Source organism: Ochotona princeps, chromosome 15 (assembly GCF_030435755.1).
Source record: "Ochotona princeps isolate mOchPri1 chromosome 15, mOchPri1.hap1, whole genome shotgun sequence".
Classification (NCBI taxonomy): Eukaryota; Metazoa; Chordata; class Mammalia; order Lagomorpha; family Ochotonidae; genus Ochotona; species Ochotona princeps.
The window spans coordinates 56,039,433-56,060,049 of NC_080846.1; the positions used below are offsets into that span (position 1 = coordinate 56,039,433).

Consider the following 20,617-nt stretch of genomic DNA (forward strand, 5'->3'; position numbering starts at 1 on the left):
GCTGCATGGTACAGCTAACATCCCACAGAGGCACCGGTTCAAGTCCTGGCTGCTCCACTTCCAATGCTGCTCCCTACTAATGCTACTACTAAGGCTTCCTGGGACAGCAGCAAGAGGGGCCCAGCACAGTAGCCTAGTGGCTAAAGTCCATGCCTTGCATGCACCAGGATCTCATATGGATGATGGTTCTAATGCCAGCAGCCCCGTTTCCCATTCAGCTCCCTGCCTGTGGCCTGGGAATGCAGTTGAGGATGGCCCAAAGTCTTGGGACCCTGCACCCACGTGGGAGACCTGGAAGAAGCTCCTGACTCCTGGCTTCAGATCAGCTCAACTCTGACCATTGTGATTACTTGTGGAGTGAATCATCAGACGGAAGATCTGTCTCTCAAAATCAGCAAGAGGATGAGCTGGTCCAGCTCTCCCACTGTAACTCTGCTTCCAAAGCAATTTTTTTTTAAGATTTATTTTTCTTGGAAAGACAGATTTACAGAGAGGAAGATCTTCCTTTTGCTAGTCCACAGCCCAAGTGGTCACAACAGCCAGAGTTGGGCCAATGTGAAACCGGGAGCCAGGAATCTCTCCCCATGCAGGTGCAGGATTGCAGGGAGTTGGATAGAAAGTGGAGTAGCTGGGTCTCAAATCAGCAGCCATATGGGATGCTAATGCTTGCAGAAGGTGGATGAACCTGTTGAGCCATTGAGCCACTGAGCCCCAAACAAACCTTCAAAAGCACATGGATTGGCACAGATTTAATGCCAGCCTGGTGCGGTTTCATGGTCTAGATGGCTATTTAGGAAATGTGTGTGAAAGTTTCCCTGAACTGATGCCCTGAGACTGCTGATGGACAAGAAAGTTCTGGAAGATTTCAAAATGCATTGTCCCACATACAATGACCTAGTGACTTGACCTTACAGCCCCACCATCTCAGCGACTCTTCTGGAAACCAACTGAACCCCCTCTCTTGAAGTGGCCATTGCTCCGTTGTCTGGCACGCTCTCCTCTCTCTCAGCCCAGGTCAGGCATGACCATCAAACCCTCGGGTTCTCAGCAGACATGAACAGCGACTAGAGGCGGATCTCCCTGCCAGTCCTGCTCAGGTCTTGTCTTTGACCTTTTGCAGTACCATCAGGAGCAATCCTGTGAAGGTGGTGAAGCCTGAGCCCCCGTGACTCTGGAAGAGGAGCCTGAGGACCATGAGATGGACACCAGCAAGCCCCCAGGTGCGCTGAGCCAGGGGGGGTGGCGGAGGCGCGAAAGACACGCTGACTGTACCAACAGCCATGCGCAGGGATGTGTGACCCTGTAGGGGCCAGCCTGTGCACTTCCCTCACAAATGAGTGACTGACAGCGTGGGGCAGGGCTGTGAGGCACTTGCTTGCCAGGCCAGCACTCGGCATCCCCGTGTACACACAACATGACCAGCATTGCCTGGATCTGTGAATGTGTTAGCTGGGTTTGATGGCCGCACCTGGACTCGGGGTCCTTGCCAGCCACAAGGCAGCCTCCCCATCCACAGGTGCCCTTTTGCAAAAGAGATATGATGTGGACAAACAAGCCATCCCACTCAGATGGGTGTTTAACTGGCAGGGTTTAAGCATCCGGGTGGTGGGAGGGGAGGAATTAATTCCTGTTTCCTGGATCAGAGAGCCTGGGTTTGAGTCCTGGCTCCATTTCTGAAGTAGCTTCCTGCCAGCACACACAGAGCCAGAGGCAGTGAACAATGGCCCTAGTACTTGAGTCCTTGCCAACTGCATGGAAGACATGGCTGGGGTTCAGGGCTCCTGGGCTCGGCCTGGTACAGTGTTGGCTGTGGCAGGGAGTGAACCAGCAGAGGGTGATCTCTCTGTTTGTCATTCTGTCTTTCAAACAAATGTACCAAAAAATCCATTCCTTAAAGAGTAGAATGACAATCAACCCAGCAAACCACCAAAGTTAGAAAATCAATAGAAACCATTGCCACTGTCCCTGCCCCCTCTGCCTCCCCATCTCCCAGGGCCTGCCTACAGTTCCCCTCAGCCTGTGGACCACCGAGCAGACTGGAGTCCTCCTGAGGCTCTCAAAGCATGGGCTGGGCCACGAGACCCCGATGACCATCCTCCCGAGTTCTTCCGTGACTCCATCAACCGCTTCGGCACCCACCCAGCTCTGGCCTCGAAGAACGACAACAAATGGGAGATGTTGAACTTCACCCAGTACTATGAGGCCTGTCGGAAGGCTGCCAGGTCCCTCATCAAGGTAAGGGCTCTGTTGCTGCTGCCCTGCACTCCCACCCCATCCCGAGGTGACCCGCCCCAGTCCGTTCCTATCCAATCCACTTTGCGTTTGAGGTGGGAGACAGATACACACTGCAGTCACCAGTGACAAAATGTGCAAGAGGAACCAAGTTCACCAGTTCTTAAAAGTTTGTGATTCATTGATTGATTTGAAAAGCAGAGACACAGCACGCAGGATGAGACAACGACAGAGATAGATTCCACCTGTTGGTCCACTTTCCAGGTGCCTGCCACAGCCGGGAGGGGGTAGGGGGAGCCAGGCCACAAGCAGAAACTGGGAGCTCCATCCGGGTCTTCCACATGGGTGCCATCACTTCTCCCAGGTCCTGTTGCTTACATAGACTAGGCTTGACACATCCTGGGACCAGAAAGACTGAAGCACAAGGTCCCAGGAAGGCCCGGAAGGAGCTCCGGGTTCCTGGCTTCAACCTGGCTCAGACCTGGCTATTGCAGCCATTTGGGGAGTGAGCCAGCAGATGGAAGACCTCTCTCTCTCTCTCTCTCTCTCTCTCTCTCTCTCTCTCTCTATGTCTTTCAAATACATAAATGAAAAATAATCTTAGGGAAAAAAACTCATCGATCAAGAAGGTAGACACACTGTTTATACTGCTGGTGTTAAGTTCTAAAGGGACGGATGCTTTTTAAATGGTCCCTGGCTAGCTTTGCTCTAAAGTGGCCTGGAAGCAGGTGGAGGTGACAGGTATGAAGGGATGGCCGTACACCTGCCGCCCATCTGTTGGCCGCTCTCTTGCCTTGTAGCTGGGTCTGTAGCACTTCCACGCAGTTGGCATCCTGGGTTTAACTCCATGCAGTGTTTCTAGCTGTGCTCGGCGCCATCCTAGCAGGGTCAGGTGCACTCCCCGGAAGTGAAAGTGAGTTGTCATCACCCCTACCCCCACCACCCGGGGCCTGGCAGCAAGATGTTGGGAGAACCTCTGGCTTGGCATTGAAAAGGCAGCAGCAACAGGGAAAAGACTCAAGGCAGACCTAACTGGTCACTGCTCAGGCAGAAAGGGCAAGTTGGAGGTCACCATGGGACGCCAGCTCGCATGGCTGAACGAACAGAGAGCCTGTGGATGCAAGGGGAAACGCAGGCTGAGTCGTGGTTTGAATTCCAGGGCTGAGACTATGTGGTGGGTCCTCAAACAAGTGGCTTTGCTGGCTGGTCCCTTGTTCTCCTCTTCTGGGCACTTGGAGGGCTGTGAGTATCCCAAGGGCTACTGTCGTCATGACATCACAGGTATTCCCTGCATGTTTGGTCTTCATCTCAGCGGTTCCTGAAATCCCAGCACCTGCCTGAAGGAGGAGGACACGTTGCAGTGATGGTCCAACATGGGCCTCGCTGGGCTCCCACCAAGGGGTCACCGGAGTCCCCCTCCATCTTCCCGCCTTCCACAGGTTCCCTCCCTCTTTCCCTCCCTCCGTTCCTCCCTCCCTCCTTCCCCAAGCCAGCAGAGTTGTACCTTCCAGTCAGCACGCCCTCTTTCTCTCTTCCACCACTCTGACCCCTGCCTCCCTCTCACACAGACCCTCCCACGTCCCTGGGCCACCCTAGTTGTCCAGGGGAATGACTGTGTCCATCAAGGTCCTTTGTCGATCACTCCCACAGGTTAAACCTCAGGGCCTCTGTACTTCCTTCTAGAAGGTTCCTGACCCTGCTCTAAGTACTGGCTGACTGAGTTCTTGGCTCCCATGTGTCCTGATGCCCATCAATTGCATGTGGACACACTGTGGGTTCTCAGTGCAGGTTCCCCTTGTACACATTCACACACACACAAACACACACACACACACACAGACACGTTCAATCACACCATCACAGATAGGGCCTGAGAAGTCGTCTCATATTGCCCATCAACCCCAATCGGTTCTACATTGCCTACTAAAGAGGTCAGGGAGGGGGAGACAGAGGCATGGTCCACATTTGAAGAGACTTCCAGGCTCTCTTCAGCTGAACAGTACCATTTGCCATCCCCCACCGTAAGTGGGAGGGAGACAATCCAGCCTCTCCACACACTCCCCTGCACCTGCTGTCTTTAAGTCACAGTGGGAGGTGGCACCGGGAGGGGCATGGTGGGTACCTTGACCATGCTTCTGTTGAGACCTGCCCAGGTTCCTCTCTGGCTGTTGGTCCCATCTTCTCGTTGGGTCTCCAGGGCTCTCTGCATGCTGTGGCCACACATCCTTTTCCTGGCTCGGTGCTTGCCTTCTGCTTTTCTCACAGCTGTTGAAAGAGCACAGTACTTCACGTTTAAGTTCAATCTATTGATACATTTTTTCCAAGATTTATTTTTATTGGAAACTCAGATATACAGAGAGGAGGAGACACAGAGAGGAAGATTCTCCATCCAATAGTTCACTCCCCAAGTGATCGCAATGGCTGGAACTGAGCCAATCCAAAGCCAGGAGCCAGGAACGTCTTCCAGGACTTCCACGTGAGTGCGGAATCCCAAGGCTTTGGGCCATCCTCCACTGCTTTCCTAGGCCACAGACAAGGAGCTGGATGGGAAGCAAGGCTGCTGGGATTAGAACCAGTGCCCATATGGGATCCTGGCACATTCAAGATGAACTCTTTAGCCACTAGGCTACCACACCAGGCACTGATTGCTATTTATTTAAAAGTCAGAGTTATAGAGAGATGGATCTTCTATCCACTCCCCAAATGGCCACGATGTACAGGACTGTGTCCGACCAAAGCTGGGAGTCAGGAGCTTCCTCTGGTCTTCTATGTGGGTGCAGTGGTCCCAGTGCCTGGGCCATGCTCCGCTGCTTTTCCCAGGTGCATTCTCAGGGAGCTGAGTTAGAGGAGGCACAGCAGCCAGGCCATGGCCTAACACCTGTGTGGGAAGCCCGTGTTGCTGGGTTCAGCTTCACCTGTCAGGCCACAGCGCCATCCCCCCAGGAACGTCTTCATCCTTTCTCGATTTTGACATCGCCTCTTAGAAACCCTCGCCTCCTCCAGGTCAGAGTGATTGTTTTCTGTCTGTGGCCATTGGTGTTTAGCATTAGCTCTTCCATTCGGGTTTGTGATGCACCTGTGAGTTACTTCCTGTGCTTGTTGGGAGGCCAGGCTCTGAGCCAACCTGCTTTTGTCATTTTGTTTTCTTTTTGCAGTGGAGGTATGCTTCCTGCCACTGGCAGCTGGGCACTCTTATTGGAAGGTTTGGCTTCATGCTGGGGTCTGGGACCCTGCCCTGCTGACCCCTGGGTCTGTGTGTGTTCTGGCACCACACAGATGTGGCCACGCTGGCTTTAGACAGTTCTTCTCCTGGAGCCGTCTCAGCGGCAGTGCATTTGGTATGGGGTGAATGAAGTTGCTTACCTCACCAACAGAAAACTTAAAACTTCAAGCACCTAAGCCTTTTGATTTCTGTCCCCTTGCAACACCTCCTAAGCCAGCCTGGGTCCTCACTTCTCTGTGTGAGTCAACAGCGGCTTGTTGATTGGTATGATCTGGGTTTTGGCAGGGGTGGCCTGGGACCCGCAGGCCAGTTCTGACTGAGGAGGAATCAGATCCCTTTAGACAGTTGTGTAGTATTGCCTTGTCCAGGGGGCCTCCCAGGGCTGGCTGAATTGCTTTTGTCCCCCAAGGGATGTTGATGAAAGACACTCATGTGGCATGTGTCCCTGGAACACCTCATGGGTGAACACCCTTCACCTGATCTCTAGAGCAAATGCAAGCATCGGATTGGCCCACCCCGGGGAACGAAGTCCACCCTCACCCTGGCAGCCAAGGTCTTGCTGATCGGCACACTGTTGGAGTTGAAGCTCACGGCCTTTCTTGGGGTTTCCCTCATCTGGTAGAAGATGCAGGAGACGACAATGCAGAGTGTGAGAAAGTCCTGGAGCCTGAAGCAGAAGGTGTTCTCGTGGGCCAAGAACGCCGGACTCAGGGTCAACATGAGGAAATGATGGGGTAGGCTACGTGGGGGAGGGGGTTGTGGTCTGAGGGGAGGAAGCCCAGCCTGCCCAGGTAACCAAGCCTGGTCTCTCACCATGGCTGCAGCGGACCTCTCACAGGCCCCATCTCATCCCCAGGAAACATGATACCACTGTGAGCTAACGCATGGCCAAGGCCCTGGTGTTCAGCAAGGTCAGGAGCTGCCGTTACCTCTCAGCGGGGCCGCGTCACTGTACTCAGAGATTTCTGAGTTCTTCCTCAGTTTGGATATTCCCATTGGTGAGATGTATAGCCTGAGTGAGAGCTCGGAATCCCACACAGTGTCCGCCCAGCAAAACTACCACCTTCTCAGGTGCCAGGCTCCCAGGCAGGTGGGAGCAGGTCCCCCAGTCTTGGCAAGGCTTCCATTAGCTTCCATGTGCCCACACCCCCCGCCTGTGGAAGCCCAGCCTCTCAGACTCCAATGGCCGAGGGCCAGCTACAATGCCCTGCCCTGCCCTGTCCTCCACCCCACTGCCTCTTGCATGATCCTCTCCCACCCACATAAGAACCTAAACACCCCATCTCTGGGATGCCCACCTCAGACCCCTGCCTGGGTCCTCCCTGGCCTTCTCCCAGGAAAAAGAACCAGAACCTAGCCTGACTCTCCCCAACCTCTCCCGGCGGCCGACTCCTGGCCTGGCTGCTTTCCCAGACTCGGGCTTCTCCAGTCATCCAGGATCTGGCTAGAGATGCTGACTGCCAGTTGAATCCCACAATTAGGCAAAATCACCTGCTGCCCTTGACTTTAACCCCTGTCCACTCTGTCATCCCCCATTTGGGATGTTTTGTGTGGAACCCAAAGACCCACTCACATTCCTTGGAAAGCAAAAGGCATGCCTTCCCTGGAGATAAGACACTTCCTGGTAGGGCACAAAAGGCACGGATGCCAACTTCTACCTCCAGTATGTTTTCAAGATCTATGTCTTTATATGAAAGGCAGAGAGAGAGAGAGAGAACTTCATATTTGCTGGCTCACCTCCCAAACACCCACAAGACCAGAGCCAGGGACCAGGAGCTCCATCTGGGATCCCCATGGGGGTAGCAGGCAATTCCTGGAGCCAGCACCTGCTGCCCTCCAGGGTGGATACCAGCAGGGAGACGGGTCAGCAGAGCAGCTGAGACTCAAACCATGGACATGGAACCCCCTAGTGGCAGTGAAAAGCTCCCCCATCCACACTGGGTCCTGCACAAGTCATCCAATACCAAGAGCCACCAAATGCCTGACTCACGGTTCTGGAGGACAGACGTGATGCATCAGGGCACAAGCAGCTGTACGTGGGGCTGGTGGTCCCTGGGGTCCCCGGGTTGCAGGGGGAAACATCTCTGATCTCCAGCCCTAACTTCACATGTCACCTCCACGCATGAACTTCCTGCAAGGACATGGGTTTGTCCTGGATTACAGGCCAGCCTGACTGTGGGATGACTTCATGTTAGCTATTCCAACCTGCAGCTTCCTAGCTCCCATCAGGCTTGGGGAGTGTTTTATTGGGGTGGAGGGAGGGGAAAGGAGGGGGAAAAGACACATTCAAACCATTCAAATAAATGTTCAGCCAAGGCAAAATCACCACAAGCCTTTTCTGGCAACAACAATGCCCAGACCAAACACCCATCAGGGTCTCTCCAAGGCTTCCTGGAAGTGTGGAACTGTAGGCAAACTTGGGGGAGAGGGGTAGGTGTTTGCAAGCATAGTTAGGGAATGAGATGTAGGGCTGGGGTTCAAGCCCCAGCCAGGCTTCTGACTCCAGCACCCTGCTGTGCACACCCTGCCAAGTAGAAGGATTGGCACCAGGACTCGTGGCGGCCATGGGGAGCCTGCAGCCCTCTTGGGGAACCAGGATGTGTCGCTTTGGACTCCTGGCTTCAGTGTGATGCTCTTCTGGCTACTGCAGGCTTTGGGGGAGTGAACCACCAAATGGAAAAATCCCTGTTCTCACTGCTTTAAAAAGGAAAAATTAAAAAAAAATTTTTTTGCAACATCAGATATACAGAAAGGAGGAGAAACAGAGAGAAAAATTTCCCATCTGCTGGTTCACTCCCCAAGTGGCCACAATGGCTGCAGCTGAGCCAATTCGAAGCCAAGAGCCAAGAGCTGCTTCCGGGTCTCCCACGCGGGCGCAGGATACCAAAGCTTTGGGCAGCTCTTGACTGCTTTCCCAGGCCACAGACAGGAAGCTGGATGGGAAGTAGATCAGTTGGGACACAAACTGGTCCCCCTATGGGATTCCAGTGCATGCAAGAGGAGGACTTTAACCACTAGGCTACTGTGCCCTGGCCCTTCTCTGCCTTTCAAATCAACACACACACACACATACACTCACACACGCACACACACACAATTTTGGTACAAAAAAGAATTTGGAAACCATGCATTTTTTTCCATAACATATTTTCCATGACTATTTTGAAGACTGTACTTATGGCTGGGATGTACTGCCCCCCCACCACCACACACACACAAGGTGTAAGAAGCTGCCCAGACAACCTGAGCTTTCAGGTCCAGAGAGCGCTGGGAGTGCAACCCCATGGAGGAAGGAACTGGGAGTGAGACCCAGCGCCGGGTCCCACTCCTGCCCTCTGGGCTGCAGGGGCAGGTGCCCCTGGCCGGTGTGTCTAAGTGGTGGTTCCCTTGCCCGCCCCCAACTCTAGCAGCTGCAGGAAGGTCCTGAGCGACTGTAAGACCATGGTGTCCCAGCAGAACGCCAATGGCATCAGCGAGGTCGGCCTGTGGGACCTCCACGTCTTCATGGGCTACTGGGACGTGCAGAACGCCACCACAGAGGTCATCGATGAGGATGGCTGGTTGTACTCCAGGGACCTGGGCCATGTGGACAGCCAGAGTTTCCTGTACATCACGGGGCACATCAAAGGTACTAGAGGACTGGGTTGAACCTGCCTGCCCCTGCCGAGGCCCTGCCCCTGAGCCTGCACCTGCTGAGGCTCCGCCCTCTTTTGCCCCACCTGGCTGCACAGGCCAAGACCAGCCCACTGGGCTTGCATCTGCTGAGCTCCGCCCCCTGAACCACACCTACCTGCACCTGCCGAGGCCTCGCCCCTGGGCTGCACCTGCTGAGGCTCTGCCCCTGCTCCTGCCTAGACTCCAACCCTCAGGATCCCCAACCCCAATAGCTTGCAGCCAGGCTCTGCCACTCCCGACATGTGACAGCAGGCTCCAAGCTTGGCAGGATGGGGCCTGGGAGACATGAGACCCTGAACTCTCAGTCCCTGTTAGGAAAATGGAACGAAGAGGCCAGACTGTGTATATATTTATTTATTCATTCATTTTTTATTTATTTAAAAGATTTATTCACTTTATTACAGCCAGATATACACAAAGGAGGAAAGACAGAGAGGAAGATCTTCCGTCCGATGATTCATTCCCCAAGTGATCCGCAACGGGCCGATGCGCGCCAATCTGAAGCCGGGAACCTGGAACTTCTTCCGGGTCTCCCATTAGGGTGCAGTGTCCCAATGCATTGGGCTGTCCTCAACTGCTTTCCCAGGCCACAAGTAGGGAGCTGGATGGGAAGTGGAGCTGCCGGGACTAGAACCGGCACCCATATGGGATCCCGGGGCTCTCAGGCGAAGACTTTAGCCGCTAGGCCACCTCCGCCAGGCCCTGTGTATTTATTTATGTGAGAGACAGAATGACACACAGAGTGCCTGATCACAGACCCCATCCACAAACACCTGCAATAACCAACCAAAGGCCAAGGCCAGAGGCCGGGCACTTCCTGCAGGCCTCCCCCGTGGGCTCCAGGGACCCTAGCACTCAGCCCGCAACTGCTGCCTCCCAGGGTGCACATGCTCAAGGAGTTGGAGTCAGGTGCCCCAGCCAGGACTCGAACGCAGGTTCTTGGCGTGGGCTTCACTAAGCTACTTGTCCACCTCAGAGAAGTTTATGAAATGCAGGGCCTGGCACGGTAGCCTGGTTAGAGTCTTCGCCTTACACGCACCGGGATCCCATATGGGTGCTAGTTCAAGTCCCAGTTGCCCTGCTTCCTATCCAGCTCCCTGCTTGTGGCCTGTGAAGGCAGTCAAGGATGGCCCAAAGCCTTGGGACCCTGCACCTGTGTGAGAGACCCAGAAGAAGCTCCCGGCTTCCAGCATCAAACTGGCTCAGCTCCAGCCATTGTGGCCACTTGGGCGAGTGAATCAGTGGACAGAAGCTCTTCCTCTTTCCTCCTCTCTGTATATCTGACTTTCCCATAAAAATAAATCTTTTAAAAATGGAGAGCATCAAAAAAATTTTTAAAGCAGATTCACTTATTTGAAAGGCAGAGCAATTGAGACACAGAAAAAGAGCAGAAGGAACAAAGTATTTGAATTCCAGTTTTCAATAAACTTAAAAAAAAAGATTATTTTATTGCAAAGAGGAGGAGAGAGAGGGAGAGAGGAAGATATTCTGTCTGATGATTCACTCCCCAAGTGACTGCAACGGCCGGTGCTGCGCCGATCTGCATCCAGGAGTCAGGAAATTTCTCTAGGTCTCCCACACAGGTGCAGGATCCCAATGCATTGGACTGTCCTCGACTGCCTTCCCAAACCATAGGCATGGAACTGGATGGGAAGTGGTGCTGCTGGGATTAGAACCAGTGCCTGTATGGGATCTCAGCACATTCAAGGCAAGGACTTTAGCCACTAGGTCATGGCACCGGGCCCATATTTATTTATCTTATTGCAAAGTCAGATATACAGAGAGGAGGAGAGACAGAGAGGAAGATCTTCCGTCTGCTGGTTCACTCCCCAAGTGGCTGTAATGGAGCTGAGCTGATCTGAAGCCAGGAGCCTCTTCTGGGTCTCCCACACAGGTGCAGGTGCCCAAGGCTTTGGGCCATCCTCGACTGCTTTCCCAGGCCACAAGCAGGGTGCTGGATGGGAAGCAGGGCTGCCGAGATTAGAACCGGGGTGCATATGCGATCCCAGGGTGTACAAGGTGAGGACTTTAGCCTCTAGGCCACCATGCCAGGGCCCTTTCCATAAACTTTGAAGCAGGATGGCTTGGTCACTGGGCAAGACCCCAGGGTTGGGACTGGGAAAGGACAGGTTGGTGGAAGGGGAAGAAGGTGCACGTCACGGACAGCGGATGGCGCTGTTGCATGGGGCCAGTTCTCTGAGTCAGCTACACACACATACACACCTCCCCTGCAACCCCCAGGACAGGGACAGGCAGCCGGGCTGTCAGATGCAGCCCACTTGGCTAATTTGTAAGGCACCACAGCAGGTGCAGCTGGGCAGGCAGGCACACCCCACTGTGAGGAAAGTGACATCACCAACCGGCCTGTGTTACAGAAATCCTCATTACGGCGGGCGGCGAGAACGTGTCCCCGGTACCCATTGAGACCCTGGCGAAGCAGAAGATTCCCATTATCAGCCACACCGTGCTGGTGGGAGACATGGCCAACTTCCTGAGCATGATGCTCACATGGAAGGTAGGCTGCCATCTGTACCGCCTCCGCAGAGGGTCGGGATGAGGGTGGGTGGGCAGGTGACACCAGCTATGGACAGGCCCCAAGTGGTGACACAGGTGTCCCCACCCCGGGTAGGGGCATGGTGGGGACAGTGTGAGACTGACTGGCTAAGCGGGAAGCTGCTGGAAAAGCTGAGCCATCAGGCACTCAACTCCTGTCGAGCCATGGCCAGCCAGGCAAGCACTGTGAGGGAGGTTGTGAGGATGCGGGACCGCCTGGTGTACATGGCCATCCAGCAGGGCATTGACAATATCAACACGAAGGCCAACTCCCAAGCACAGAAGAACCGCAAGTGGCTGATTGTGGAGAAGGACTCCTCCATTGTAACTGGGGAGCTGGGTGAGTGGGGCGTCTGTCCTTGGCTTGTGTCCGGGTTCCCATGGGCTCCAAACAGATGGATCCTTTATTCTGAGGGGGTCTGTGTGACCAGCTAGGGACTGTGGGCATGGCACAGATGCTGCCACTTGCAGCTAATAGGCTCTGAGCTCCCTGACCAGACTCATCCCAATGTCATGTCCCTTCTCTGGGAGTGAGATTTGAACTCCTCCCTGCAGCTCTGAGCAGGACTCCCTCTCCTCTCTGTCCCACCTCTTGATGCTGCCTGCAGCTCTCCTGGCACGGTCCAATCACAGGTCCTTGGCACCTGCTCTTCTTCTGCTTCCAACACCCTCCTCTCCCAATCCTGTGCCTGGGCGGCGCCTCCTCACCGTCCAGGTCTCATCCTGCAACCTGCCTGCCAACAGTGGCCCTTCCCTCCCCATGTTGGCTCACGTGATCATCCTTAGCCCTGGACCTATACCACCCAGGGCTCGCTATGGCTCCTGCTGTGTCAGTTCTTGTGTTATTATTGCAAGGAAATACCAGAGGGGGGGTTGTGTTGTAAAGAACAAAGGTTTCAGTTCACAGGTGTTGGTGGCTGGAAAGTCCAAAGAGCATGGCTCTGGCTCTGGCGAGGCCCCGACAGAAGTTGGCTTAGCCGCTTTTCTCGTCTCGTCAGGTCTGACGACAAAAATTAAGATGCATTTCATAAACCTCAAATTCAGGGAGCAAATCGAGAGCCTATATCAATGACTGTGCAAGCAGCTATTCTTGGCTGCGGGCTGATGGACAGTGAGATGTGGGTGCTAGGCATTGTTCGCTAGGTGTGGCTGTGCCATGACTGACTGGGCCTGAGAGTGCCCCTCGCATGGCAAGCCCACCGGGGAGCAAAACCAGAGAGTACGTGTGGACTCTGGGATGCCCCTATGGGATTCTGGTGTCAAAGACAGTGGCCTTCTTCACGGTGCCATGGCGCATGCCCGTGCTGCCTGCATTCTCTGGTTGCCACAAGGTGCAGCCATGGGAATGCCAGTCTCCCTGCCCTAATGATTTCCTCCCAACCTCTGGAATGTCTCCATCTGCATATGGGGCCGCACTTTGGGCGCCATGACTCACAGCAGGGGAATTGTGGCAGGAGGCCTCATCTCTCTCACTCTGTTTCCTCCTCCCCCACCTTTTGTCAAGTGTCTCAGGATGGGCTCCATTCAGCTTCCCCCTTCCACATCCACCGCCCCCTCCCATCTTTGCAGCACTTCTGATTTTACTTTGCAGTGGAAGGTGGACGCTCCACTATGGCCCCATCCAGCCTGGGTGAGGCCCCTCTAACTCAAGACATCCAACACACATGGGATTTATAGGTTGAGGTGATAATACATGGGGTCACAGAACACTTCCTGTAAACATTCATTTTCCCTGCTCATTTGTTTTCTTTCAGTGTAGCTACTGAGACAGTTTCAGTTGTGTGGGTGGAATGTGGAAGTGCTATTGCATTTTCCTTGAATAGCATCACTCAGCACAGAGCTGTCCCTGGAGAGGCGAGGGGGTGAGGGGTGATGCCCAGGGAATCCGTTCTCTCAGTAAGACCCTGGGGCTGTCTCATGCCTAGTGACGGGCACACACGTCACATCTTGTTCTCTCTTCTCCCCCAGGTCAGCTGCGTGCAGCTTGCTCCTTGGAGCAGGTGCTGCACCTTGGGTCTGCGAGGTCATGCTCTCTTGGTGGTCATTTTCCCCGATGGTGGTGAGGAGGTGCCTCACTGAACCCTGCCTGCTGCAGCCCAAGGCTTCTCACAGGTCTGTCCATGCACCTCCCAGCCATGTGCCTGGAGAAGCCCTGGGCAGAGAGGGGAAGGACCAAGATGAACTGGCTGGGCCAAAACACAGACCTAGCATTGGGGTTTCCAGCTGGATTTATCATGATTATTTTTTTTTCTTCTCTGATCCTCCAGAGAACATCAAGAGACCTTCGCTGCCTCGAGTTTGAAGAGCCAGGCCCCCAGACCCACACACTTGCCTGGGAGCCACTTGGAAGCCCCCCTGATAAGTTCTGGCAATAAAGCTCTTTGCTGTCATGGATCTAGATTGACAGTCCAAGGCAGTCATTTCCTGCTTCGCGTGCAGTGTGATGGGGAATGGCCTGAACATACATCAGTTCTGGCTTGGAATTTTTATTTACATTTTTAAGACATATTTGCTTTTATTGGAAAGACAGATTTATGGAGAGATAGAGAGAGAAAAAGATCTTACGTCCGCTGCTTCACTCCCCAAGTGGCTGCAATAGCCAGAGCTGAGCCGATCTGAAACCAGGAGCCACGAGCTTCTTCTGGGTCTCCCATGTGGGCGCAGGGACCCAAGGCTTTGGACCGTCCTCAACTGCTTTCTCAGACCACAGGCAGGGAGTTGGATGGGAAGTGGAGCAGCCAGGACTCGAACTGTTGCACCTATGGGATGTCCGTGCTTGGAGGTGGAGGGTTAGCAAGTTCAGCCATGGTGCTGACTCCTCATCTATATGCATCTTTACAAAGATCTCAACATGCCAACTTTATAAAGGTTTCCATGTGTTTCACTGAACTTGTCTTTTAATGGTTGGTCCTGGGGGAAGAATAACCTCCCTGCAATATCTCCCATTACCCCATGGATTCCCGCCTCATGTGCAGCACAACTCCACCGTGCTTCCCATCCTCCTCTGAACAGTTTCCAGTGCACTGAGCTCTTTCCAAAGCTTCATCTGCTTATTTGAAAGGCATAGTTGCAGAGGGTGAGAGAGACAGATGACTTCTACTCACTGGATGGGAAGAGCCTGGGACTCGAACGGGTGCCCCTATGACCACAACAGCCAGAGCTGAGCTGATCCAAAGCCAGGGGCTAGGAGCCTCTTCCGGGTCTCTGACATGGGTGCAGGGTCCCAAGGCTTTGGGCCATCCTTGACTGCTCTCCCAGTCCACAGGCAGAGGATGTAGCCACTGAGCCACTGATTTTTACTTTTGAAACCCAACAGCATCCAGCCATGAGTGAAAGTGGAATTCTACACAAACTTAGGAGTTCATTGATCCCCAGCACACACCACACCTGTGTGTGTGTGTGTGTGTGTGTGTGTGTGTGTGTGTGTGTGTGTGTGTGAGGGAGGGAGAAAATGAATCTATAACATACCCCCCACAACCCATCCCAACTCCACAACCTGGACCCAACCCACCGTGCCCCCTGAAAGGCACCCTCACTCCAGGTCAGGATGCACCATGGCACTGTTCACACTTGAACCCAAGGCTTGGAGCCCACCTCCTCCCTGGGCACTATCACCTTGGAGATCACTGAACTGGTGGGGAGGGGCAGTGAATCGCTTTCTGGGGTGTCCCCCTCACCCACTATTATCAGGCCAATCAGAGGACCAAGTCAGCACCCCGGAAACTGCCATGAGGTGATAAGGACCAGTCCATGGACAGGGTTAAGTTCTGAGTGTGCCCATTTTCTGGACTGCTGTACCCCAGGGTTCCAGGCAGGGGAGATCCATGGAGAGGGTGAAAGTACACTGTCGAGGGGAGGAGGTGGGGGCCTGGGGCTGCACACTGGTGACAGACGGGCACAGCAGGCACGGGAACCGTGTCCTGGCTGCCACCCACCTTGCTGCATCTCCTCCTCTGGCCAACGTGTTGGACCTCAGCAGCCTCAGGACAGAGTTCGTCAGGTGGCTTCCCTCTCTACCCTCTGTGCTGGGCCGGCCTGTCACTGCAGCCGCTCTGAGAGGCCTGCTGGGGCCGGTGGCACCAGGCTGTGCCTCCACAGGACACTCTCAACATACTCTCACTTGGCTCGTGACAATGTCTAATCAGCCCCAGTAGACCAGATGGCCAGGCCCAGCAGCCACGATAGTGCCCACAGTGAGGAGGTGGAGGGCAGAGGTAGGCTGGTCATCCCAGCATCCAGGGTCCTGCCCCACCTTTCTCCGTCTCAGCTCATGTTGCCTGTCCCCAGCAGGGTCCCACCACAGTCTCTGTGCCCCTGCCTCTCCAGGGTCTTGTCCCCCACCCCCATCCCGTGTCTGCACCTGCCCACCCCTTTCCTGCACACCAGGCAATCTCTCTCTCCCCTGGTCTCCCTGCTTGGCAGCCTGCAGGCCTCGACTACTGGGCCACACACAGCATGACGGCAAGGTCAGGCTGTGACAGGACAGAAACCTGTGTGACAGTGAGGCCCCCTCACCGTGCACGACCTGGTCATGGGCATGGCCGTCAAGTACTCCCACTATGTCGCGTTAGGTTACAAGCACAGGAACGGTTGGCACCTGCTCACCTACACTGAGTACAAGGAGAGCCGACATGCAGCCAAGGCATTCCTCAAGGTATGGCCAGCAGAGTGGTGGTGGTGTGGGGTGGCCTGCACCCCTGCATCCACCGGATACACCCGTGAGGCAATGCTCCATCCCATTCCTATGTTCCCACCTCCTGCACCTGTGTATCACTCCCAGCTGGAATAAGGCCAGGTGCCTATGTCCTTGAGCCAGGACTCCACGCTTACAAATGGAGATGTATAGAACTTGGGCATGTCCCAGGAGGTTTAACATATTCTAGCAGCTCATATACAAGCACGCAGGCTATAACAGTGCCAGCAGCCAGCAGGCTTGCTACAGGAATTCAACAGGGGCCACCCTCACATTACAGCTACATGCATTCACTGTCAGGCCAGGTATCCAACTAACAGGTGGTTTTCCTCTGTGTTTGAGAGGCAGACACACAATGGTTCACTGTCCAGGGGTCAGGGTTGCCCTGTCACCAGTGTGGGAAGAAGCTGGGCGGCATTCTTGGCTCCTGCCTTTGGCCTGGTCAAGCCAGGGCTGCCATGGCTGTCTAGGGAGTGACCCAGTGGATGCAACCTCATTCTCTCTCTCTCTTTCTTCCACCCCACCCATCCCACAGCTGGGCCTCTAGTGCTTCCACAGCATGAGGATCATGGGACTGAACTTGCAAGAGTGGGTCATCGCTAGCATTGGTGCCATCATGTCAGGGTAAGGCTGCCCACGCTGTCCACCAAGCCCACACAGACACGTGCCCCAGGCCTGCCCAGCAGACAGCTGGTGGGGTGGTGAGCCCAGCTCACACATCCCCTCCTCCAGGAAGCCTTCCCTGCTTGGAGGGTCCCCACACCAAGCCCTCCCTTCCAGAACACTGGAGCACCCAACTCATCCCACATGCTAGCACACAGCCCAGGGCTCAGGGCTGAGCCTCTGTCCTACCGTCCCATGGGGTACCTTGTGGGCCTGGATGGGGGGCAAGGTCAGGAAACCCATCTGGCCCTCCCTGCTTCTACTTCCAGGGGCTTATCTATGGGCCTCTTGTCCACCAACTCACCCAGAGTCTGCCGGCTTATCGCCCAGAAGTCCAAGATGGACATTTTTGTGGTGGACAGTGACAGACAACTGCAGAAGGTAACCCAGGTGAGGCGATGACCCCCCACTGGGCTGGAAGAGGGGGAAGGTGGCGGGGTTCCACACAGCCAGGACTCAGGGCTCCCAGAAGCAACCTTTCTGAGGCAGAAGTGGATGAGCCCATTTTACAAATGACTCGGGCGACACTGGGTCCAGGTGCCCCTGAATGGAGGTCCCACATGAAGGACCACCACTTCCCCCCTGTGAGCAGACCCACGTGTGTACCTGTCCAGCCATCTGGTCATGTCTTGGAAACAGCCAACCTCCTATCACAGTGTGTGGGTTCACTGCTGGTTTTTTTTTTTTTTTTTTTAAGATTTATTTTTATTGGAAAGGGAAATTCACAGAGCAAAGGAGAGACAGAAAGATCTTCACTCCCCAAGTGGCTGTGTCAGCTGGAGTTGAGCTGATCCAAAGCCAGGAGCCAGGAGCTTCTTCCAGGTCTCCTTATGCGTGTGCAGGGTCCCAAGGCTTTGGGCCGTCCTCCACTGCATTCCCAGGCCACAAGCAGGGAGCTAGATGGGAAGTGGGGCAGCCAGGACTTGAACTAGCGTCCCTATGGAATGCAGGTGGGATGGCCCAAGTGCTTGGCTCCCTGCACATGCTTGGGAGTCCCAGAGCAGCTGCTGGCTCCTAGCTTGGTTGGCACAGACAGCCCCACCAGCTGTTGTGGCCCTCTGGGGCAGGTGTGGCCGAGTCTTTCCTTATCCGGCCACACCTACCCAACAATGCACCCCCACACCATGTCCCCCAGATCCGGGGCTCCCTGAAGCACATCAAGGCCATTGTCCAGTACCAGGAAGAGATCCGGAGAGAGCAGTGTGACCTGTACTTGGTGCATGGGCACCCCGAGGACTGGGAAGGAAGGGGGAGCCCCGGGCAGGACCTCTGGGGTGCATTCCCCCCATGACCACCACCAGGGAGCCCTGGCCTGGCCTCTGGGGTGCACGCCACTCCCTGACCACCAGGGAGCCCCGGTTAGGCCTCTGGGATGACCCCTCCTCCCTGACCACCGGGGAGGCATGGCCATTTGGGATGCACCCTCCTCGCTGACCACCAGGGATCCCCTGCCAGGCCTCTGTGGTGCACCCTCCTCCCTCACCACCGGGGGGCCTCCCCGCAGTGGCAGAGGTTCCTGGAGCTGGCCAAGGCCATGTTGGATGCCCAGCTGGACCAGGTCATCGACTCGCAGAAGCCTAACCAGTGCTGCACGCTGGTCCACCGACCAGGGGACTGCGGGGTGCTCCAAGCTGGCCATACTGAGCCATAATAACGTGAGTGGCCCCTGGTTCCTGCAGGTTCCCGCCAGCCTGAGCCTCACACAGTCTGCCTTTACAGATCACCAGGACCTCAGAGGCCACCGCGCAGAGCCTCTGCTTCCGGCGTCCCCCAAGGGCAAGGAGGTGCTGCTCTGCTACCTGCTGCTCAGCTGCTTCCGGGTGTAGCTCTTGCACGTCTGGGTGGCCATCGCCGTGTCCAGCGCACTCTAATTCATGCAGCCCGAGGAGATACTGAGAGTAAGCGCCCCGGGAGGTGCCCAATGAGCAGCTGCCTCTGTCCTGGGGGGGGGGGGGCGGTGCAGGGGGGCACACCTCATGGCCCACCCCCTTGGGGGAAAGTGAACCAAGGAGTGGCAGCCTTGGGCCGCTGAGGGTGGAGGACCTCCCGTGGTCCTCCATACCCTCCCCGCCCCGTACACCACAGTCCCCCAGCTCTTTCGGCATCTCGGGGTCCTGCAGCGATGGTCACCTGGAGCTCGGGCCTGGAGTTAGGGCAGTGGCTGCGGCAGCGGCTCCGACGGCTGCTGCTGCGAGTTGGTCCTGGTTGGTAAGTAATTGTCTCCAAGGCTACAGTCTCTGATGGTAGCATCTGCCGCTCCTCCCCGCCAGGGGGCGGTGCGTTATTACTGGCAATGGTTACTAGGTTCCAACTGCCCGCCACAACCGGAGTCTGGCAAAGGCGGGGCCGCAGGGATCCGCGTCTTGGCTGCCAGAGCCATTCGTCAGGAAGACCCGGCCAATCGGCGCGCGGAGGGGGCGGGGCCGGAAGGGTGGTGTGCTTTCGGGGGCGGGCGCAGGAGAACTGGGCTGGTGCATCAGCCTGGGGAACTGACTGAATGCTTGCCGCGTCCATGGAGCACGTGGGGTCTGAGGGACCAACCTCCAAGTTCTTGGGGCACGTGGGGCCTGTGGGAGCGAAGTCCGAATCCTTAGGGCATGAGGGAATTGGGGGGACCATCTTCCATGTCCATGGGGCACGTGGGTTCTAGGGGGACCCACATTCGTGTCCTTGGGGCACGTGGAGCCTGTGGGACCGATATCCGAGTCCATGGGGCACCTGGGGTCTAGGGGACCCACGTCCATATCCATTGGGCACCTGGGGCCTGGGGATCCACTTCTGTGTCCATGGGGCACGTGGGACCTGGGGGACAGACTGAATGCCTGCCGTGTCCGTGGAGGCCTGAGTGCTTGGGGACTCATGTCCATGTTCATGGGGCACTTAGGGCCCCGGGACCCCACGGCCACGTCCAGCCCGCACCCACAGGGCCTGGGGACCCATGTCTGCCTCCAACCCACACACTTGAGGGTGACTCCCCAGTTGACTTGGGGAGTCAGCCAACCTGGGCCCGCCTGTCTCCTGAAGCATTCTCAGATATTTTGACATCAAAAGCCGTGTTCATTCATTTCATGGTTGAAGACCATGGGACATTTCATTTTTCATTTTGCTTTTGGTGTTCTTTTTATTATTATATTTTACACGAGGTGGAAATGTGACAGATTGGCCTGGGGTGAGATTCTGCCTGTGTTTGCAACATAAATTTTTTCTTGACACACACTACTTTGGGTGCAGGAGGCCATATCCCATACAGGGGCCAGTGAGGAGTGAGACCAAGGCCCCAAGCCCAGAGTTTAGTATCCGATCCTTTTCAGAGAGTGTCAGGAGGACAGAGCCTCAGCTTACATCCGGGTGAGAGGACTTTGGCAATACATGGGATACATCGGACTGCATGGGTACTTCAGGGGGTTGATGGCAAGTGGGAGAGAAGTTAACAGGGCCAGAGTGATGGTTCTGCAGGCTAATCCTTCACCTGCAAGTGCCTCAAGGAGGTGCAAAGTTTGAGTCCCAACTGCTCAGCTTCCTGTCCAGCTCCCTGCTGATGTGCCATGGAAGGCAGTGCAAGATGGCCCATGTGAGGA

At 55.4% G+C, this 20,617-nt stretch overlaps 1 long non-coding RNA gene and 1 pseudogene across 1 annotated transcript; both read left to right on the top strand.

The window, feature by feature from the left end:
• Nucleotides 1-1,160: 1,160 nt before the first annotated feature.
• On the top strand, nt 1,161-3,075 carry LOC131482044 (uncharacterized). Its single transcript, XR_009246726.1, has 3 exons — nt 1,161-1,220; nt 2,007-2,235; nt 3,033-3,075. It is a non-coding gene; the product is annotated as an uncharacterized LOC131482044 (long non-coding RNA).
• A 426-nt stretch (nt 3,076-3,501) lies between these two features.
• Nucleotides 3,502-18,865, top strand: LOC131477930 (long-chain-fatty-acid--CoA ligase ACSBG2-like; annotated as a pseudogene).
• The last annotated feature ends 1,752 nt before the right edge of the window (nt 18,866-20,617 follow it).